Source organism: Alosa alosa, chromosome 10, assembly GCF_017589495.1.
Source record: "Alosa alosa isolate M-15738 ecotype Scorff River chromosome 10, AALO_Geno_1.1, whole genome shotgun sequence".
NCBI classification, from domain to species: Eukaryota; Metazoa; Chordata; class Actinopteri; order Clupeiformes; family Clupeidae; genus Alosa; species Alosa alosa.
The window spans coordinates 13589127-13611744 of record NC_063198.1 but is presented as its reverse complement, the minus strand read 5'-3'; the positions used below and the strand labels follow the sequence as shown (position 1 = coordinate 13611744).

The 22618-nt window shown below is 45.5% G+C and overlaps 1 protein-coding gene across 4 annotated transcripts in view; it reads right to left on the bottom strand.

Annotated features, from left to right (window-relative positions):
• The window catches only part of LOC125302077 (AMP deaminase 2-like), a 50543-nt gene that overhangs the window by 16059 nt on the left and 11866 nt on the right, over window positions 1-22618 (bottom strand). The window contains exon 1 of one of the 4 annotated variants that reach the window (XM_048255044.1): window positions 16232-16817. The exons of the other annotated variants lie outside the window; for them this stretch is intronic. The gene's annotated coding sequence lies outside the window, so the exon portion shown is untranslated. Of the gene's footprint in view, window positions 1-16231; window positions 16818-22618 lie in introns of those variants that run through there. 4 annotated transcript variants of the gene reach the window in all.

The window sequence follows — 22618 nt, the reverse complement described above, 5'->3', positions numbered from 1 at the left end:
ACACAAATGAAAATTTACACACTCCAATGTGTGCCAGTGCAAAAATACAAACATCTGTGTGTGTGCAAACACACACAAACACACAGACAGTACGGACAGTCGGACACACAAGGAATTTTAAAACATGGAATTTTTTAACCTTAAATTGTTGCGGAACGGAATCTTTTTTTAGAATGTTCAAAACACCCAGGCTGAGGGGTTAAAACCTTTCCCATACACCTGCCAAAATTAAGAGCCGAGGCAGCAGGAGCAGAGGGAGAAGGAGAAAGTAGAGTAGCCGAGTTTCCCTCTCCTCTCCTCCTCTCCTCCCCTCTCCTCCCCGCACCTCGTGCGTCAGGAGTGCCTGGGGTTCGACATTAACTGCTGCTCCCTGCTGCTCATGACCACCCGGGGCTCAAGACCAGCCCTGTCTAACCCACTTAAAAGGGAGAAAACAACCCTGGACACGATGCCCAAGGCTAGCCAGCAGACAGTTTTTCAGAGCCCGACTCCCCTGGTGTTTACATGGTCCATATATGTGTTGGGAGTGTAATCAAACAGTCTGCATGTTCAATGGGGAAGAAACTGACAAAAGCATACAGAGGTACACACATATGGGACAACACACACGACAAACACAACACACACACACACACATGCACACACACAGCATATGTGCAAGTCTTGCTCTTTTGTGATTAGCTCTGAGAAGGCAGTGCCAGCAGTCTGGGTGAGAGGCACCGCATCGACCTCTCGTCACCGCATCGACCGCTCGTCCTCGTCCTCTCCTCTCTGTGAGGAGAGAAACTTGGCACCCACCAGGCATCAGTGCCCCACTGTGCTTTAAAAAAGCGCCACACAGAGGCGTCCACAGAGACCTCAGAGGAAGCCCAACTAATGACAACTCTTCTTAATTAGATCACCCCATCTTCAAGTCAAGTCAAGGCAAGTCAGATCATTTTTGCATGACATGTTTTGACACACCAAATTGAGTTTCTCAAGGAACACACTGTACTTCTCAAGGAACACACTTGCTATAAATGCTAGTGTAAATACTAATTAAAGTAAAAAATATCTCCCTAAATATCTCCTTCTCACACAATCACTCGGTGAATAAAACATAACACGCACACCACTTCAGAAAACAAGATAAAAACACACGCACACACACACATAGACACACACACACTCACAAACATACACACGCACACACACACACCTAAAAGTAGTAGGTGAGTATTGGAGGCACCTGTGGCTTCGCTCCCCTGCTCACAGTGGCACCCTAGCAGGTGGCGCGCTAACGTGCTAACAAGACCCTTTATGTCCGTGTGGGCAGCCCAGGCCCCCCAGAGCAAACTCGCCCCAGTCCCTGCCTCGCTCCCAGTCCCTGCTTGAAGCTGAGTGTGAAGGAGTGTGTGTGGGTGTGGGGGTGAGTCTGCATGGAAGCAGAGCTGAGATTGGCACTGAACACTCATTGAGTGACGCACACAGAGAACTCCCTCTGTGGAAATTCATCTAGCACAAGAGTGTGTGGGGGTCTCAGACAGGTGAGATGCTGTTTTTTATTTTTAATGCTCGTTAGTGCACACATTTTAAGTCCCATGCCACCTGCAAGATGAGAGTTGCTATGGAGACCCTTTCCGTAATCCTTAACGAGGCTGAGGAGATCAGCGCAACGAGGTCGGTGACATACCCCCACCCACCCTGCTGTGGTAGTCATGGAGACAGGGGGAAGGGGAGGGGTGTGTGTGTCCGAGCACCCATATGGGTCAGCACACAAACACACAAACACACATACAAACAACACATAACACCCAAACACAGGGGAGGGGTGTGTGAGCATGTGCAGTTCAGCAAAGAAGAGAGGGTGAAGAGGCCAAGCCAGAGGAGCACAAAGACATTACTGTGTCAGGTCCAGAATATACATAGAGGGATGGAGAGAGAGAGAGAGATGGATAGAGAGTGAGAGAGAGAAAGAGAGAGATGGATGGATGGAGAGAGAAACTGCAAACTGAAGAATTTTGAGAAGACTGCATGTTTGATGTGTGTGTGTGTGTGTGTGTGTGTGCATGTCTCTGTGTAATTGAGTGTGGAATGTAAGCAGGGCTCATGGGGCACTTTAATGGGGAGCTGATGGAGCCAAGGGACCCACTGGGCCGCTGGGGAGTCTTTTCTGGGCTCCCTACAGCCTGTAACATCTTCAGCAGCTGCTGCTCAGGCGGAGCACAGACCATCCCTATCACCAGGGCTGACCCACAGCCCCGGGGATGACACACTACACTACAACACTATTGTGTGTGTGTGTGTGTGTGTGTGTGTATGCTCTGCGTCATGTCAGTGTGTGTTTAAGTATGAGGCCCTGATCATAAGATTAGTTTCTCTGCTCTTGAGCTTTTCCTCAAGAAAGCAGCAATTACCATAGTGAGGAGCTGCAACAATCAGGTGACCATGATCTAGGCCACACAAACATAAAGAATGCAGTGAGTGGAGTGGTGCATTCATTCACCAACAAAAATAGCCTCATCTTCCCCCCCCCCCTTTCTTTTCACTGAGAAGAGAAAGCTGACAGCAGGCGAAAAATACTCCCATCACACATTCTCAAAGCTTTTCACAAATCACAAACAACATCTCAGAACCTACACTCCATCATTCAGTTCCAGAGCAAATTTCTAGAATTTGGTCTCTCTCTGATGAATATTCCATGAGGCCTGTGGGGACCCAGTAAAGAGTGATGATGGGCGTCTGAGAGATGAAGGTGCGATCCGAGGTAGAGTGAGAAACAGCTGCTTTGTACACCAGGAGGGAGATCACATGATGCATCATCAGCATTACATCAGCACTCCAAAGACTGGGTTCACCAATACTAATCTCTGCTCTCTGTGTGTGTGTGTGTGTGTGCCTGTGTGCGTGTGTGTGTGTGCGCGCACACGTGTGTGTGTACATGTGCATGGTTCTGTGAGAACTGTGAGTGTAAACCTGTCTGTGTATGTGTTGAGGGGGACTGGATAGTTCTTTGCATGTACTGTACATACAGGTTTGATTACTTGAGAACTCTCTCTTTGTCTCTGTCTCTGTCTCTCTCTCTGTCTCTCTTGTGTGTAAGTGCTGGTGTTTTGCGGCAGCAGTTAGTCTATGGTGGAGCGTGGAGACAGCATTGATTTGGGAGTTGATGATTGATGGAGCGATAGGGTGGCGCTCTCTCAGAGAGGCCATCAGGACTGTTCTGACAGAACTCTCCCAGCCGTCACAGCAGTAAATAACCCCCCGACACACACACACACACACACACACACACACACACACACACACACACGCACAGATAGAGAGAAAATGAGAGAGAGAGAAAGAGAGAGCGTGGGTGGGAGCAAGGAAAGGAATGAAGAATTGGAAAGTAGGCTAAAAAAGAAAGGAAAGGAAAGGAGGCAGAAAGACAACTTAAGGAATGCACATTAGAGAAAGAACAAGGGAAGGAGAGAGAGGGTAACGGTCCAGAGGTAAGAGAAGTATAAGTATATAGTATAAGTATATAGTATATATACTCTTTTGATTTGGTCTCTGCATTTAACCCAATCCATGAATTAGTGAAACACACTCAGCACACAGTGAACACACAGTGAGGTGAAGCACACACTAATCCCGGCGCAGTGAGCTGCCTGCAACAACAGCGGCGCTCGGGGAGCAGGGAGGGGGTTAGGTGCCTTGCTCAAGGGCACTTCAGCCGTGGCCTACTGGTCGGGGGTTCGAACCGGCAACCCTCCGGTTACAAGTCCGAACCGCTAACCAGTAGGCCACGGCTGCCCCCAAAAGAAAGGAAAGACATTAAGAAAGAAACTATGGGTGAAAGAGAAAGAGTGGACCACCTGGTCTCCCCTCCCCTCCAGAGGAGCTGATGGGAGCTGATGGGGGAGGGTTTAGGTGGCAGTGGAGTGAACATGTTTCTCTGAGTGAAGAATCCATCTCTATTCTCTTATCTGCCCCTCTCACACACGCATTATGGAAACAAATGGCCCCATCACTCAAAGTCAATGACGCTCTCCATCCATCACTCACTCTCTCATATACACATCCTCACATCCCATCACAAAGCCGTGAATCAAATGCAGCTTTTCTCCCTCCCTCCCTTCAACCAACACCTACATAACACACTCACTCACTCACTTACACACTATAAATAGAAATAAATATACTATGAAGTGGGTGTTCTAGACAAGGACACACTTTCTCGCGCCGTTCCATTTCCTAGGGTATTAGAGTGTGACACAAGACCTTTGTCTCATGTCAAAACATGACATATCTAAAACTGGCCTTTTTGGTGGTGACAGGCGAGCAGTGGCTCACCCGGTGAATAAAACCTAACACGCGCACCCCTTCTGAAAACAAGATAAAAACACACACACACACACACACAAATCCAGGATTTGCACAAGTGCTTGTGTCAGGGCTCAGAAGACTGGTGCTTGACCCCTGTGCTACTTTGTTGCTGCTGCAATGTTGGGGGGTACAGATCACTGTGTTATGGCCCCTGTTTTCAGCATGGCAACGATTAGTCTGGACCATCTGCTTGGCCAGACACACACACACACACACACTTCAAACACACATTAACACACTCAAACGCATGGGTACACAGTCCTTCAGCTTTCACTTTCCCTGTGGCCAGGGGAGAAAAATTGGTGCTTGGCCCTTGCAGCGTGTTGTCGGTGAATGTCTGTCACAGAGGCGAGCAAGGACACCTGAGCTGACTGACTACAGGGCTGTGTTACAGTTTGTCCTGCTCCCTTACAAACACACACACACACACACACACAGACACACACACAGACACACACACCAGCCTGGGGGCCTCCTCTGCTCCTGCATGTCTGCAGTTAGATACAGCGGGGAGGAGAGGAAGGAGAGAGGCCGGGAGATGAGTGGAGAAGCAGGGGATGATGACTGTGATGTGGGGTGTTTGATGAGGGGAAATGCAGGGAATGCTCAGCAGGAAGTCCATAAAACCCCTTGCATGGATGATAATGCATCTCTCTCTCTCTATCTCATCTCTCTCTCACACACTCACAGTGTCAGTAATGCAGTGTTTTCACTTGCAGACTGCTGCTGAAAATTCTGGAATGCCTCTCTGCTTCTCTCCCTCTTTTTCTTTCATTTACTCCCTCTCTTTTGTATTTCTCTCTCTCCCTCTTTCTCTGGTTGAGTTCCTGTATCCCTGTCTCACTCCCTGTCCTCTGCTGTAACCTCCCCAATGATGACTTCCTGTTTTCTATTTAAAGGATGCTGATGTTGATATAGGAGGACTGTACCCCCCCCCCCCCCACAAACACACACACACACACACACACACACACACACACACTGAGAAAATGCTCTACAGATCAGTCTCCTTGTGTTAAACCCCTTTGTCCTAGAGGAAGAGGTTGGAGAGGACCTGCCAACAGCACAGGGGTAAATGATGAAGAGGCTTAAGGTCTGCACAACACAACACGCTCACACAAGCATGCAGACAAACACACACACACACACACACACACACACTGAACACACACACAGTAAACAAGGCACAAAGCGCGCACACACACACACACACACACACACACACACACACACACAGTAAACAAAGCATAAAACACATGCACACACACACACAACGACACAGGTGCGCAAACACACAGAGCTGGGATCAGCGTCATTCCTTTGATTGGTTTGAAGAGCGTGTGCCAGTCAGCCGTCTCTGTAAGCGTACACAACAGGAGCATTGAGGTCTTTATGAGAGGTGAGAGGGCTAAACCCCTCAAACAGCTACCAACAGCTGCTGCTGTCAGAGAGGCTCTCTCTCTTACCTGCTCAAAACACATGCTAGACACACACACACACACACAAGCATGCACACTCAGGAGCCGTTTACACGAAACCGCCGGGTGAATTTTCTCTTACCGCTTTCCAGGGTCGGACTGGGAACAAAATTCGGCCCTGGCAATTTTCTCCTGGACCGGCCCACTACTGGACCGACGACCCCCACACACACACACACACACACACACACAAGCCCACCAATACCAAAATCCCCCCCCTGATTCCCCCCCATAAATAACAAACACACAGTATCATGTTGTAGCAACACTTCATAAACAGAACCCAAACATTTAGATTTGGACCTATCGTAAGGCCATCCTTAAAAATATTTTTGTTTGCAGTAACAGCCAAACAAAATTAAAAATGGGTCGGTAGGTAGGTCAATATTTTTTTTCAAGATTCAAAGTAAAAAAAAGTACAATTTTGGTCATGGTGATTACTAGGAATGAATTTACACAAATGTGCATATCGTTGGCCGTAACTGACTGGGTCTTCAACCCGTTACCTTCAGGCGCACCATTGCAAACCTCATTCTGATGCAGGTTATATAGACCAGCCTTTCTCAAACTTCTTTGACCTGAGGCCCGGTCATGGCAGACTTTGGGGTCATAGGGCTCATCTACATGTACCCAGAAAGAAGGCTACAAGCTCTTGGCCAATTATATTGAAATTTGACTATAGGCCTACAATACTCAATGCTATACAGTGTATTATACAGTCTCTGCTCTGTTTCTAAGGAAGTTCCAAAAAACAACGTCGTTCTATTAAGTTTTAGTTAAATGAATAAATAAATAGCCTTCCAACAGGTTGAAGCCGAGCTTTGATACCAACGTTATCGATTAGTTTCAGTTACTCTCATGAGCCGCCGCATTGAATGAATGCTCATACCACTTAATTGTAGGGCTCCATGTTTAATGACATCGATAGCAGAAACGTTTGTTTTATTTTTTTTTCGATCCAGCGGTTTCTTGATCAACTTCGCAGCAAATTATCAAATGAAGCACCGGGCCAAATTTCACTCCCGACTCCAGCGGACCATCAGTCTCCATGTTGCGGACCCATATTTTGAGAAATGCTAAATAGACCACAACCAATTTCTATACTCGACCACGGTCACCGTTAGACTAGGGGAGAAGGGATGAGAAAAGATCTGGCCACAGTTCTTCCAGAACTTCATGCCAAGTAAAAGCATTATCAGTTTGTGTGAATGAAACGAAGTGGGGCCATAGTGTGACATGCGTAAAACCAATGGTGTAGAGATTTAAGTGAGCCACGCTTTGCATGTAGGCAATTTATATTCACAATACTTGGGCCTACTAAAAAGAAATATTATTTTATTGCATTTGTATTGGTTGTTTAGAGTAAAAAAACAATCGGTCGGTATTATTAGCATGAAGTTTACAACCGGCAAGTCGGTCGGACTAAAAGGGGAAAAAAATAAATATTTGGGTGGGTTCTAAATTGACAGGGTCGGTCGGTTTCTGCAAACGAAAATATTTTTAAGGATGGCCTAATCGTAGTATCGTAATTTCTGTCAACTATGACGATCTCCATGCATGTTCAGTAGCCTATATTTTTCATTTAGTCAAGCAGTGACATGTGGTTTAATCAGTGTTGGGCAAGTTACTTCAAAATCGTAATATATTATGTATTACTTATTACTGTCAATACATAAGGCATTACACTACTATTGTATTACTTTTAAGTTACTTTTACCAAAATATCTGGAAATATGGATTTGGAATTCTAAATGCAGTTTATTATGCTCAATGCAGCTCATTGCACTTCTAATGGAGGGTGATGTGGTATAACATAATGACTGAGCTAGGCTTAAGGCTAACAACAGTAGAATGCAATAGGTGCAGTGATGACTCATGATGCAATACAAGGAACAATCATAGCCAGAATTTTGTTTAAAGAAGACAAAAGGTCAAAGTCTGGTCAATTGTGATAGAAATGCTGTAACTTTAGGCTTAGGCCTATTCATTAAAATCAACAGAGAGCCCACTACCTGTATATTGTAACCCAAAACTTAAAGACATGTCAAGATAGGCTACACAGTGCAGCTACTGGCCATTTTGGTGCCCTCACTGGTGAAATACATTATTAACCTAAGTATGTCATTATATGGCCAACTATAAAGATGTAATCTGCCTGTTCCCAGGGATGGGTAGTATTTCTGAAACATGTAATATGTGTTTCAAATGCAAAATAGTAAATACTACATGTGAAAAACACAAAAAAGTAGATACTACAGACAGGTGTAATGAATAATTGGTAATTAGGCAACAATGGTTTATGTTTATCGCAATCAGCTAATGTGAGAACAGCTGTGTTCAACAACACTTACAGCTTTTCAGTGACAACTATTGCTGAAGCATCAGCTCTGGTCTGAAGCACTGGTGTGAAGTGGTGCACAAGTAAAGATGAGCAAGTTGACCTGTGCAAGTTCACATAAGGACACTGACAAAAGCAACCATGTCCCATTGTCTCCATGCCCATCTTTAACAGAAAAATGTCAGATATATGACATATTGACATGTCTTTAAGTTTTGGGTTACAATATACAGGTAGTGGGGCTCTCTGTTGATTTTAATGAGTAGGCCTAAGCCTAAAGTTACAGCATTTCTATCACAATTGACCAGACTTTGACCTTTTGTCTTCTTTAAACAAAATTCTGGCTATGATTGTTCCTTGTATTGCATCATGAGCCATCACTGCACCTCTCCTCTTCTGCCGTGTTATCCCAATGAAGCTAACTAGACGTAGCTAGCCGACCGGAAGTTTAAAGACAACGTGGAATTTTAAAAAATGGGCGGGGCTGAATAAGGTGAATAAGCAGTCGCATGAAATAAGGAGACTACAGACAATTCGGTTTTCAATTCAACTGTTAAACTAATAAAGTTAATTTTCAAGGTATGTGACTGCTATGTGAAATCTACGCATTGCATTAGGTCTGAGCCCCACTGGAGAAAACACTAACATGCAGTAAGCTAATGTTTAACTAAGTTAAGCTAACGTGTGCTTTTAACTTAGCCACTAAAGGCTGATAGGCTACATTGTGCACATAAATCATGACAGGGGAAAGACAAACATTTTAATATGATAAATAAATGGTTTGGTTTGTTTTGACAAGCACCATGTCAGGTCGAGTGCCGTGGCTGAGTTGAGAGGTGGGGCTATGTCGTCATAAAGTTGCCGGCTTCGCACCTACAGGCGTCTACATGGCGAAAGTTAGCCAGCGGTTTCAAAAGTTCCCACTTCGGAAGCCGTTTTCAAAAGCTATCGGTTTCAGTCTCCTAAACTGCCAGCATCGTGTACACGCAAGGCGTAAACGTTCACAAAACCTCACCGTTCACAAAACCTCACAAAACCAGCGTCATGTAAACGCCGTGTATCTGTGCATCAGTGTATCACTCACAGATGCACACAGTTCTCATTCCTCAAGCTAGGCCTAAGTCTCCACAATGTGGTTTATGGGATTCTCCATGGCAGGGGGGCTTTGGAGGAGGCCTGGCCACGTTTAGCATCAGAGGCCTTTAAACAGGCCATTTTTCCACACTAAACACTGCAGTTGGCCAAAGGAGCAACAGTTGCCTCTATATCCATCTCCATCAATCACGCACAAACGCACCCACATATAGACACAGACACAGACACACACACACACATGGACACACATAAACAAACACATGGGTGCGCACACACACTCCAGGCAGACACACACACACACATACACACACACAAACACATGTACACACATACACACACACACACACACACACACACCGATATGTCTCCACACAGGCCTACCTCAAGCACTATAACAGCAGTCATGATAATGATGATTGAGGGGAGGACTCCAACCTGCTGTTTGTGTCAGTGCTTCTCCGTGACTGTGTGAGGGAGAAGTCTCTTAACCCAGGGGTTCCCAAACTTTTCCACGACAAGGCCCCCCAAATACCACTAGGTTCTGGCTAATGATCCCCTTAATGTGTTATTAAACCCATCGACAATACTATGGCAAATGTATACATTAAGCTAATCCTAATAATTATTTTAGCCACAAGCACTTTGCAATGGAGAATACAGTGTGTAGAAATTGCATTTGGGGCTTTCTGCTATATGAGAGCCATCACTCTACTATTATTCCCAGTCATTATAATGTTCAGATATGCACCAAATTATTATAATGACATTGTATAACAACCCTCATAGTAATAGGTATATTTAAAATATTTTAAATGTATTTATTTATTTTTCCTTCCAATTTGCTGAGGCCCCCCTGGAACCCCCTTGCGGCCCCCACTTTGAAAACCACTGTCTTAACCGACGGCGCACAGTGCCTCCGGCCAAGCACACTTTAATTTTCAGCAATTCAAATTTCAATTACAAGATGTTCTTCAGGAGAGGGACAATTAGTCTGAACCATCTGCTTGGCCACTGCTGAATCACACACACACACACACACACAGAGGAACAAACACACAAACACACAGCCTGGCCTGGGTCAACACACACATTCCTCTCCTCAAGCTTCTAGTGTGGCCTGGGGAAACTGCCAGGTTTTCTGGAAAAAAAATAGGCGAAAAACACTGATTCATGCTTCCCAAACAGCTGTGTGAAGAATAAACCGTCAGCCCCATGGAGAGGGTTCCTGCAGTCGGTGCAATCCTATATATATATATATATATATATACACACACACACACACACACACACACACACACACACACACAGCCACCAACAAACTTACAAATAAACATTTGCACGCATAGACACTAACAAACTCACAAACATTTGTACATACACAAACAAATGTGTACACATGATCAATACACACACACACACACACACACACACACACACACACAAACACACCCCTTCAGCATAGGATGTCACTGGGGCCATATGGGTGCCTGATTTAAAAAGGTGCTAACAAGTTAATTATCCAGGAGCAAAGCGCAGCGTCGGCTGGTGTGACAAGCGGTTCTGTCGCTCGCAAGGCAAAAAACTCACACTCAACACAGGCAGGCAGGCAGGCACACACACACACACACACACACACACACACACACAGTGCTACAGTATGATTTCCAGCCCGTCATAGTAATTAATTATGCCCAGGAGTGAATTTATTTAGGCTAATTTGTAGTGACTTCCACTTCAGAGTAATTTTCAAGGAGGCTGTTTTTCCTCCTAACAGATTCAGCAGGTGGCCATTACTCTAAGCAGACTTCTCATTTCAAATAGACCATATGGCTGCATACTACATAACAGTTCTACACAATATGAGAGCACATTCAAATTATGAATTATTATTATTATTAATTATTATTATTATTATTATTATTATTAAGTTTGAGTGGTCTGAGAACTCCAGCATTCTCTATGTTGATAGGGTGCTGTTAGAAACAGCATGTTATATTGCGCTGGCTCAGTTACAGCAGCCACTCTCCACAGGAACAGAGAACAACAATACAATGCACCTAGTGAAGAGCAGAGGTCAAGACTGAGACTGTGTGTGTGTGTGTCTGTGTGTGTGTGTCAGTAAGTAAGAGAGGATGCTACTCTCTCTCTCTCTCTCTCTCTTATCTCTCTCTGCCTCTCTCTCTCCCTCTCTCTCTCCCTCTCTCTGTCATTTCTTTGGCCTAGTCCACACGTACCAAACCGATCTTTTTTTCCTCCGTCTTCCCTGGAACCGTATCAAGAATATTTGCGTCCAAACGGATCCATCTCAACACGACTCAACACGTTACTTCATACCCCAGGCCTATAGGTGGCACTGTGTCTTTACAGAAATTCACCAAAACTTGCAAAACTTATGCTTTAAAACAGACAGAATAGGCTACTGGCTAAATGGCTAGTGCAAGGAAACCAGAATTGTTTGTGTGGACTGATGGTGAACTGTCAACTGTAGCCAACTGTAAAACTAATACACTTTATTTTACGGTTTGTGAAGGGTGCAGTCCCGTCCTTTATTTGGCTAACGCAGGTAGGCCTACTAATCACCTTTACTTTCTTTGGTTGTAGGATAGTCCGTGATTCACATTAGTGAAACAAAACTAACTAATTTAGATAGTTTTGGCTATCACCGCAATTAGGCTACTAAACGCAAGGCTTACCTATATGTTGTAAGACATGTAAAATAAATGAATGACACTGGCACTACGCACAAATTAATGTAGCCTAAATTTACACCGCACTTTCCTAATAACTTAAGTTCTCTCGCGTCACTGACAGTAGCTAAAATGCGTAAAAAAAACACCGGGAAAAACAGTGTTCAGTCCACCAAGTCATAAGCTATCGGCCAAGCCTTTCAGTTGTGATATTTATCTTCACGGAGTGTAATCGTGAGGCAATGTCATGTATGAAAACTAGTATTGTTAGGCAATACTATAAGTGCAAGTCCAGGGCAGCTGAGATATGGCGATGACATCATCGACGCGAGCAGGATGTCGCGGTTTTAAGCTGTCTAAACAATTCAAAAACAGTTTCAGATTTTTCCACTCTGGGACCAGATTTCAGAAAAGTCTGCGGTTTCGGGCAGTGCGTTTACAGGATTCGTTTGGACGCTCGGCCAAGACGAAGCAAAACCTCTGCGTTTAACCTAAAAAGCGTCTCCGTGTGGACAGGCCCTTTATCTCTCAATCTCTCTCCAAATAATTTCTAGAACTCTCTCTCACTTTCCCCCTCACTCACCCTGTCTAGTACTGCTGTCCTGATAGAGACACACAATCCTGCCCCACACATGAACTCCATTAAACCCACCAGGCAGCAGGAGAAGCAGCTGCACCCTACAATCGGAACAATATCAGAACACACACATACACACACACACACACACACACAAGCCTGGCTTCATTTCTCATCCCCCCCCCACCCATCTACACACACACACATTTTATCTCTGAAACAATAGTCACATCCATGTATCCATCATCCCCAGTATAGTTCCATAATCCCCTGCCAGCCAGGCACAGATGACTCCTAATCCTGCACCGCGCCACTCGTTGCTCAGTGACACCAACATGTGTCATCTTAACCTGTCTCTGTCTCTCTATCTGTCTCAAACAAACACACACACACACACACACACACACACACACACACTGCCAGTAAATCACTTATGCATACACACATACACAAAAGCATACCTCCACCATCAAACTAACTGCTCAGAGCTACACAACATGCTTGTCATCTTGTCACCCTCACACACCCCTCTCTCACACACACAAACAAACACACACACAAGCAGTTGATCCATACCCAGTCTGCACACATGAATACAAGATGCCTGAATGCCACAATGGCACTCTGATTATGCAAAACAAGGTCCCGTAATTTAGCACTACACTATTACAATACTACACTATTTATTTGTACACTACTACACTATTTAGCGCACACACACACACACACACACACACACACACACACACAACGTCCGAGCAGCAGGGCACTGATGAGTCTCCCAGCTCAGTCTGGTGAGGGTAGTGAGCCCGGGAAAAAGGACAAATAAAGAAACAACAAGCTTTAAAAAAACACACTTGAGATTTGCTTCATGTCGTGGCTAGGGGGACTGACACAAGACTCACGGGCACTCAGTGGGGGAGATGTGCCGTCACTGGCTGTGTGCAATCACGGGTAAAACTGAGACCAAACTGTTGAAATTGGTGGACCAGCGTACAGTATATAGAGGTGAGATGAAGATAATAATTGAGTCTTGGAATCAGAAGAGGACCAGGGGCATGATAGGACACGTGGCACAGGTAGTGTGAAATAGGGAGCACACAAACATGATGGGAGAGATGAGTCGTCATTGGCTTAAAGGTTAAAGGTTACTGGCTGAAAACGTAGAGGAAATCACTGAAACAAAGAGGTTTGGGTTTGTGGTTTGTGGTAAGGCCAAGATGCGAGTCTAACATATCACGACTCGGGTTGCCAAAGGTTAATGGTCGCCAGGCCGATGAGGTCAGGTGTGGTCTCTGGTGTGAGTTTACCTCCCTGCATATAGAGCCAGGCTAAAGGCAGATAAGCTTCTAGAAAGAGGCTCACAGAAAAAACGCAGAGACAGTGGAAGAAGTGCCTCTTGTTTCGGGTGATGCACTGCCTTAAGACCATTATCTCATTTCCAGATTTCCAGCAGGAAAACAACTTGGCATGCTAGTGTAAGTGTGTCCATGTTTGTCCCTGTGTGTGTGTGCGTGAGCATGTGTGTGTGTGTGTGTGTGTGCACATGTGTGTGTGTGTGCATTCATCTAAATCAGATGATGTTGTTTGTTTTGCCATTGATATGAGGAACGCCTATTTGTTGTAGTACATATAGCTCAGGAGAGAAAAGTGAATTGGGGTGGACAGACACACACACTCACACTCACACACACACAGAAAAAAACATCTACACACTTACACTAGCATGCCAAGTTGTTTTCCTGTTGGAAATGAGATAATAGTCTTAAGGCAGTGCATAAAGTTAGCACATATAATGTGTACACACACTAATAATCTTCCTAAAACACTATGGTAGTAGAATGTCCAGTAAAAGACTAAACACAGCCGGGGGTCCCCTGGGTCCCCGTGGGTGCTCAGACCCGTTCATGGTACGGGCGCTGTAGCCTGCTGCGCCACAGCGCCCCAATAGATATATTTTTATACACACTATATGCGTGTGCCTTATAGATACACACACACACACACACATACATAGAAACATGTGCACACACATGTGTGATCATTCTGATAAGACAGACCAGAGAAATGATCTGCCACCTGCATGCCTTAAAAGCCCTATAACCCTGCTGTGCTGGGAAAACTGTCAATAACAGCAGGAGGAAGAGAAGGAGTAAGAGGAGGAAAAGGGAGGAGGAGAGGAAGAGGAGGTTGAGGAAGAGGGAGAGGAGTGTGGTCCACAGAGGAGTGTCCTGCCAGTTTTAACAGCTGCTGCAGTCCTACACTGAGACAGCAACCGTCTCAGGCTGGTGCACACCAGCAGCATGACTAGAGAACATTTGTGTGTGTGTGTGTGTGTGTGTCTGTGCGTCTCGGTGTGTGTGTGTGTGTCTGTGCGTCTGTGTGAGTGTGTGTGTGTGTGTGTGTGCGTGTGTGTGTGTGTCTGTGTGCATCTGTGTGTGGGTCTGTGTGTGTGTGTGTGTGGGTCTGTGTGTGTGTGTGTGGGTCTGTGTGTGTGTGTGTGTGTGGGTCTGTGTGTGTGTGTGTGTGTGGAGACATACTGTGTCTGTGTATGTATCTGTCTGTCTATTTATATGCTTGTTTGTGCATGACAGAGAGAATATATCTAATTGTGTGTAGTGTGTGTGTGTGTGTGTGTGTGTGTGTGTGTGTGCGCATGAGAGACGTATGAGAGTGTATGTCCACTACCATGTCTACATGCCACTTGGATTTCACATGATGGTCAGCTATCCAGACGCTAACTCAGTCATCCGTGAACAATAAGTGGACATAGCTGTGTTTTGTCTGTCTTTAAAATATGATTTTGTTGATGAATGGGGGTATTGTTACTCACTCTATAAGCTGCTGAGAGAAGCCAGGGTGAGCTGAGGTTTATGACAGCATCCTTGTCTTCTATGTCAAGAGTGGCTCAAAGAAACGTGTAAACAGCAATCGTGTAGAAAGTATAAAACTCTTTGCATTACATGATGGATTTCCTAGTTTTCTAGTTCCTGACATTGTACTGGTTATAGATGCACTATCTTCGAGATTCTATATAACATCAGAGATTTATATACACACACACATACACGCACACATACAAGAACAAAAAGTTCTGTCAGTCCTGATGCAGTGCCACAAAAACACCCATTTCCACACACACACACACTTCCACGCACACACATATACACCCACACACACCCACTTCCACACATACACACCCACTTCCACACACGCACACACAGGTGTGGCCCCGACCCTCTGTCCCACTGCTGGGGGAGTGACGCAGGACTCTTTCCTCACCATGACGACACCATAGCTGTCTTTTTACCACTCTGCTTTTCTCCCCCTCTATCCCCCCTCTCTCTCTTTCTCTCTCATTCTCTTCCTCTGCTTCCTTCCAACATTTAGTCTTTTACTTGCTCTGTCAGCAATCCCAGTCATTCAGTCCTGGAGCTATTGATCAGCTCAGTGTGTGTGTGTGTGTGTGTGTGTGTGTGTGTGTGTGTGTGTGTGTGTGTGTGTGTGTGTGTGTGTGTGAATAACATACAGATTGCGCAGGACAGCTGGTAGAAGTTAATATACCCATAATTACACACACAAACATGCCCACTCACACAGACACACACACCAACACACGTGTTACAAAATCACAGGAGGGATATCACCTGGTGCAGCATACATCCTCTCTGCCAACCACCCCCAAATCCCTAACCAATGACAGTACCTCGTCTCCAACTGCGCTGTTGTCACGGTGATGCGGTCTCCGCAGAGACGCTGGGACATGCCACCGGGCCCGGGACGGCTGGTGCTCCCTCCCCCGCTGTTCGACCGCTCTCTCCGCTCTCTCTCTCTCCCTCCCTCTCTGTTCTCTCTCTCCTCTTCTCCCTGATCCTGCTCTGTGCGGTCTCTCTTTCCCCCCGCAGACCAGCAGAGTTCTCAGTGTTCTCTCTCTTCTCTCTCTCCGGCTCTCTGCAGTCTCCGCAGCTGCTTTGCTTCCCAGACCTCCTCTCTCTGTACTCAGTATCCCTCTCTTCTTCGCTCTCCTTTTTTTGTTTCCTTCACAGCCTGTTCTCTTTTGCTTGGATTTTTCCCCTCTGCCTCTCACTCTCCGTTTCTGCCAGCCACTTCCTGAATGGGGTCGTTTTTCTGTACACAAGCAGCCGTGCTTGAAGGCCCCCGGATTTAAATACCTCCGACGCCGGGCTGGAGCGTACCACGTGGCGCGTAGGGGCGGGGGGACGGGCTGCACCACTCGCGGAGCTCTGGCTGGGGCCGGGGCCTGGCGGAAAGGGAGGGTTGGTTTGTCCCTCATTAATCGCACGCTCTGCTCCTCCCACTCCCCCTCCCCTCCTCTCTTCCCTCCGTCCTCTCCCTCGCTTCCTCTTTTTCTTTCTTCCCACTCTCTCTTTCCTCACCGACGCCTCCTGTTGCGCTCCCATGAGGATATGGCTACATGCAGAAGCCTGGATGGCGTTTGCTTACATGTGCACAGTGTAAATAGGATGTGGAGTGATGAGGACGTGTGAGGACTGTCCGCACATTCAGTCAATTTGTAGCAAAGCACTTGATCAGCACTGAACTGAAACACTATTGATCCCAGCAATACTGACAACCAGCTCGTGTGTGTGTGTGTGTGTGTGTGCCTTTCTGTGTCTTTAATTTGTTACATTACTATACATTAGTATTGCAAATCTATTTCAAGCTACAATCACGTTTTTGAGATATTAAACTGGCACTTACTACAGTATTTGCATTTGTTTCTGTGTCAGAGTGTGTGTTGTGTGTACGTGTGTGTGGAATGGTCAATATTTGCATACGAGTGTGAGTTTAAACAAATTTCTGCAAATAGTATTGCAAATGTGTACTTAATAGCTTAATATCACTGTGTTAACTCACGAAGACTGTGCATTTGTTTGTCAGTGCAAATGTGTGTGTGTGTGTGTGTGTGTGTGTGTGTGTGTGTTTGTGTGTGTGTGTGTGTTTGTGTGTGTGTGTGCATGTGTGACCAAGCCAGGAGAATATCTGTAAAATGAGGAAAGTCCTTCTTCCTTCCTCCACCTCATGTGACAGCCATTGAGATGGAAACCACAGACAAGCCCAGTCCAGCTCAACCCCCACCCCCCACTGAGACACACACAGAGGACAGACACAGACGCTGACAAAGACAGAGGAGAGAGAGCCTGGGAATATGGAGAGCTACACAGAGAAAGAGAGGAAGTGAAGGGCATGGAAAAAGAGAGAGAGATGATGTGTATAAGACTGAAAGAAAGCAAAAGGGATTGAAAGGTGTTTGGGGGGAATAGAGAGAAAAGCCACTTTTTAGAGTTTTTAGAGGAGATCCATAATCATGGCAAGAAGATGGCGTCATGCCACCTTCAGTTGTTTACACCAAACCACACAGCGGTGGCATAATGTCCCCCCTAGAAAGGGAGGAAGTTGGAGAGGGAAGAGACAGAGAGTAGAAAAGAGAGAAAAGGAAGAAGGGAAGAGAGACAGACTGTGATGGAGAGATAAGAAAAGAGAGTGCATGAGAGAAAGAGCAGAGAGGGGAAACTCACAGAGACGGGGGAGGAGAGGAGGCCCACGTCTGCCTCGCCTGATGGGGAAGGTTGATGGATGGATGAGACCAAACAGAAGTAGCTTAATTACAGACGCCAAGACTTAAAACACACACACACACACCGTTACAACCCAACAGGTACACACACACATACAGTACACACACACACACACACACACACACACACACACACACACACACACACACACACACACACACACACACACAAAAGTCTACTAGTCTACAGGCCACAGCTGAGACAAAGTAAATTTCACTTGCAGCATGATGAACACACATCCCAAACATACCTCTCACACAAGGAGTTTAACAGAGACAGACACAGACACAGACACACAGACACACACACACACACACACACACACACACAGGTCACAAACACACAGACAGACCGCAGACCACTCAGGCGATCCCATCAGCCCCAGCCCCATCTTCTCTGTGTCAGCTCAGCTCTTCAAGTTCATCTCTCATCTGGTCTATCATCTTTTCTTTTTATTCTCCTCTCTCTCTCTCTCTCTCTCTCTCTCTCTCTCTCTCTCTCCGCACACTCCGTTACCACTTCATCATGCCTGTCCGGACATGAACGCACCCAAATAAACATGCACATGAGGGAGGGGTGGGGTAAGGTTAGGGTGTAGAGTAGCGAGCGGGACAGCGAGGAGTCTGCGTCACAATGAGACGGGCTCTCTCCTACGCACACATGCTGACCAGCCAGACTGGGGACAGGCGCGCTCCAGACGTCGACACACACATATACACACACACGGGTAATTATAGGTGGATGGCGGATTACCGACAATAGCAGGCCTGTTCGGTGACCTCAGCCAAATCTGGGATGCACTTCTACACACACACACACACACACACACACACACACACACACACACACACTTCCTTTCTCTCTCCCTCCTTGCAGCAAGTTTTTTTTGCCAAAGCCAGAAAACACATAAGATATGTAAACAATAATAAAAAGAGAAAAAAACATTACTCTCATTCTCTTTCTATGGCCATGGCTATATCAGGACAGCTGGTGGGGTTTTCAGTCTGTAAGAGAGTGGTTAACCTCACACACACTGACCAAGACTTTCCCACATCAGCTCCTTCACGACATCCACTGTTCCCAGACTAGTTGACCACACACACACACACACACACACACACACACACACACACACACACACACACACACACACACACACACAGAACTGGATGTGCTATTTGCACAATCAGAAGCTGTGTGGATTGGCCTCGGCACGTTGCACCGCTGTGCTATTTTCAGACCATCAGAGAAAACACTCTGGGAGGAATGTGACTCAAATGGACAAGTGCAAATACTGGGCCATCACACATCACTGCAGCTTTCCTACACCTAAAACTTAGGTACCCTGTTGAACATCTATGTGTCTCATCGATGTGTCTCCATCTATGAATATCTAGCCTATGTGTCTAATGTGTTTGTGTCAAACTATTTATTATTAAAACATAATATATATTTGCACTATTATATTATTAAAACATAATGTATATTTTACCCTGGACACAGCCAAAAGTGAAGCTCCGAGATGAAACGCAGAGAAATAATCAATTAGTGGCCTGAGAGACGTTGAGGTCTGTGCTGTGAAGAGAAGAGAAGTTGGAGTTGGGAAGGTGGATGTCTCTGGACTTGTACTCTCCCAATGCACTGAGCTGAAAGAACATGCCAGATGTTGAAGCTGGGAGAAAAATACTGACCTAGATATGTCTATGCTGTCCTCAAAAAGGACATACACTCTCTCTTTCTCTTTCATTCACTCATTCATTCATTCATAAACATAAAAATCTTCCCTTTTGCTCAAAGAGATAATCCACAAAAACGATATATAGCCTACAGACTTTCCTATTCGACATAAAACACACAAACACACTCACACACACACACACACACACACACGCACACACACACACTTATCACAGTCTTTGTCCTTTTCGGCTCATTCCTCTATCTTTTCCCACAGTGCTGCAGTAGGCACCTGACACAGGCTCTGGAAATCCCTGAGCTGCTGGAGTTCTCTCAAACACACACACACACACACACACACACACAAACACACACACACACAAACACAAACACACACAGTTCACCCTGCTGTGAGCTGCAGGTCTTTACATATGGTGAGACAGCAGTACTGACCCTTCATTGTTTTCTCTCTCCCCCAACCCCTCTTTCCCCTCAGGGCACAGAACAGTCCAAAGGCATGTTTACCAGCAACAAGCTCATGGGTGCACATGTATGCACATACACGTGCACATCAAATGGTCTGTCATAGGAAACCGGTGGTTGCATATGTACGTGTAAATTTGTTTAATGAATCGGTGTGTGGATGTGAGTGTGGATGTGTTTGCGGATGTGTGTGTGTGTGTGTGTGTGTGAGAGAGAGCATGTCTGTAAATCATAACTATTCAGGGAAGTCAGAGAGGGGTAGATAGAGAAAGGAAAAGATATTCAATACAGGAGCTCATTTGTCTACATGTTATATAGGACAAACAGCACATGGGTGTGTATGTTTAAGGTACATACCGTGAGTATGTGTGTGTGTGTGTGTGTGTATCCAGTGTGTGGTGCCAGTAAAGCCGTTTACCGCAGTGCTGCCATCTCTCCCCTAACGCCCACACACTGACAGAGAGGGAGGGAGTGTGCGAGAACACTGAAAAAAAGAGAGTGCATCAAGGCCTGCACACTGACACAAGCACGGACACACAGACAGACAGACACACACACACACACACACACACACACATGTGCACGCACACACACACACGTGCACACACACACACACGCTCTCTCTCTCTCTCTTGTATGGTCTCTCACTCTTGCTTTCCCTCTCCCCTTCCTTCAACCTCCATCTCATTCTCCCCCTCTTATTTATGACCTACCATGGGCAACGAAAATTGCATAACAGGGCCACAGTGTGTGCCCTGGCAAGCTCTCTCTCTCACACACACACACACACACACACACACACACCCTCCACTTCTGGTCTGCTAATAATTTGTGATCACAGGGGTGTTGGACAACATTCTGGTGGAAAATATGCCCCTCTCTTCATTTTCACCCCATTCGGCAGGAGAATGTTTAGAATTTAACTTGAGAGAGAGCTCCGGTCCAGGACAGGCCTTTTACCGGAGCCTGATCGATTTAGCAGTTCACCTCAAACAGCTCCTGAATAATGCATCATGGGTAATGTAGTCCAATTCACCTGAAGGTGCACGAAAACTAAACCCTTCCCCAGGTCTCTGCTCTATGCACGGCTTCAGACAAGGATGAGTGTTAATGCAGGCAGCAGTGGAGCTTGTTTGGCCTTCCGCCTCAGCTGTAAATCCCCATCATTCATCATTCACCTCTCTAGCCTTCTCTCCTCTCCTCATGCCTGCTTTTTTTCTCCATGGCGATGGGGGGGTTTGTTGCCAGTTAACGGCCATCAGCTTTAACTACATGGGGGTTTAATTAACGGCCATCAGCTTTAACTACATGGGGGTTTAAAAGACAGTGGGGAAAGCCCACCTTTTAACCTTTGCCCCCTTGGTCTCTCTGGAAATTGTTTGCTCTCTGTGTGGAGATATTAGGTGATAATGTTACACCACCGCAATCAGAAAAAATGGCCTGTGATAGGTAGGCCTGTCACAATTATTATCGCTTGATCACGATTTTTTGAGCTGAATGCAATCATTTAGCATAATCGTTTTCAGTGAGATGCTACATTATGAAGCCAGATAAGGTCAATATGTTGATGTTATATTAGTGAATCTATCTACAATGTAGCTACTGAGGAGCATGATTTGCTGTGGTTGTGGATGACAAACATGGCCTTTTCTGGCCAAAGTACATTGTTTATTAGCACTGGTCATTAGCAATCATTTGTTTGAATATTTCAATATTAATCTGTGTATATTTAAAGTGATATACCCTATTCATTTTTTTCACAAACCTTTAAAGGCTAACATAACATCTTCTTCATAAGGTGTACGTGTATTGTTAAACTATAATTACACCATTACACAACACACACACACAATAACAACACACACACAGTGGCATAAAATGAACAGAAAAAAATATTTAATCATTAGGCTAATGACAATTATTTGTCATTTAAGCCTAATTGTCAACTAAAATGTAATGATGGCCCTCATGGTTGTTCAAATGACAGCTAACTAGCCTTCACACACTTACTTTGAACTGATTCATGAAAAAGATGATGTACTGGTTAATTAGTTTTCCATAAGAGCACGGCAGAGAGATGAGAGATACACACCTACACAATGAAATCAAATGAAAGAACAGGTTAGGTAAGGCCACTTCTCAATGTGACATCAGATGGTCTCATTAGGCACACAGACTGAAAAGGCCATCAGCTCGCTCAAGCAGCCTGGCCTGGGTGAGCCCGCACCTTTAGATGCCAACTCCATAAGGCCCATTGTGCAACCATAATCCCTTCACTTCAGGGCTGAGGGACCCAACAATACTCCATGCCCATCACATCACATAACAGAGGA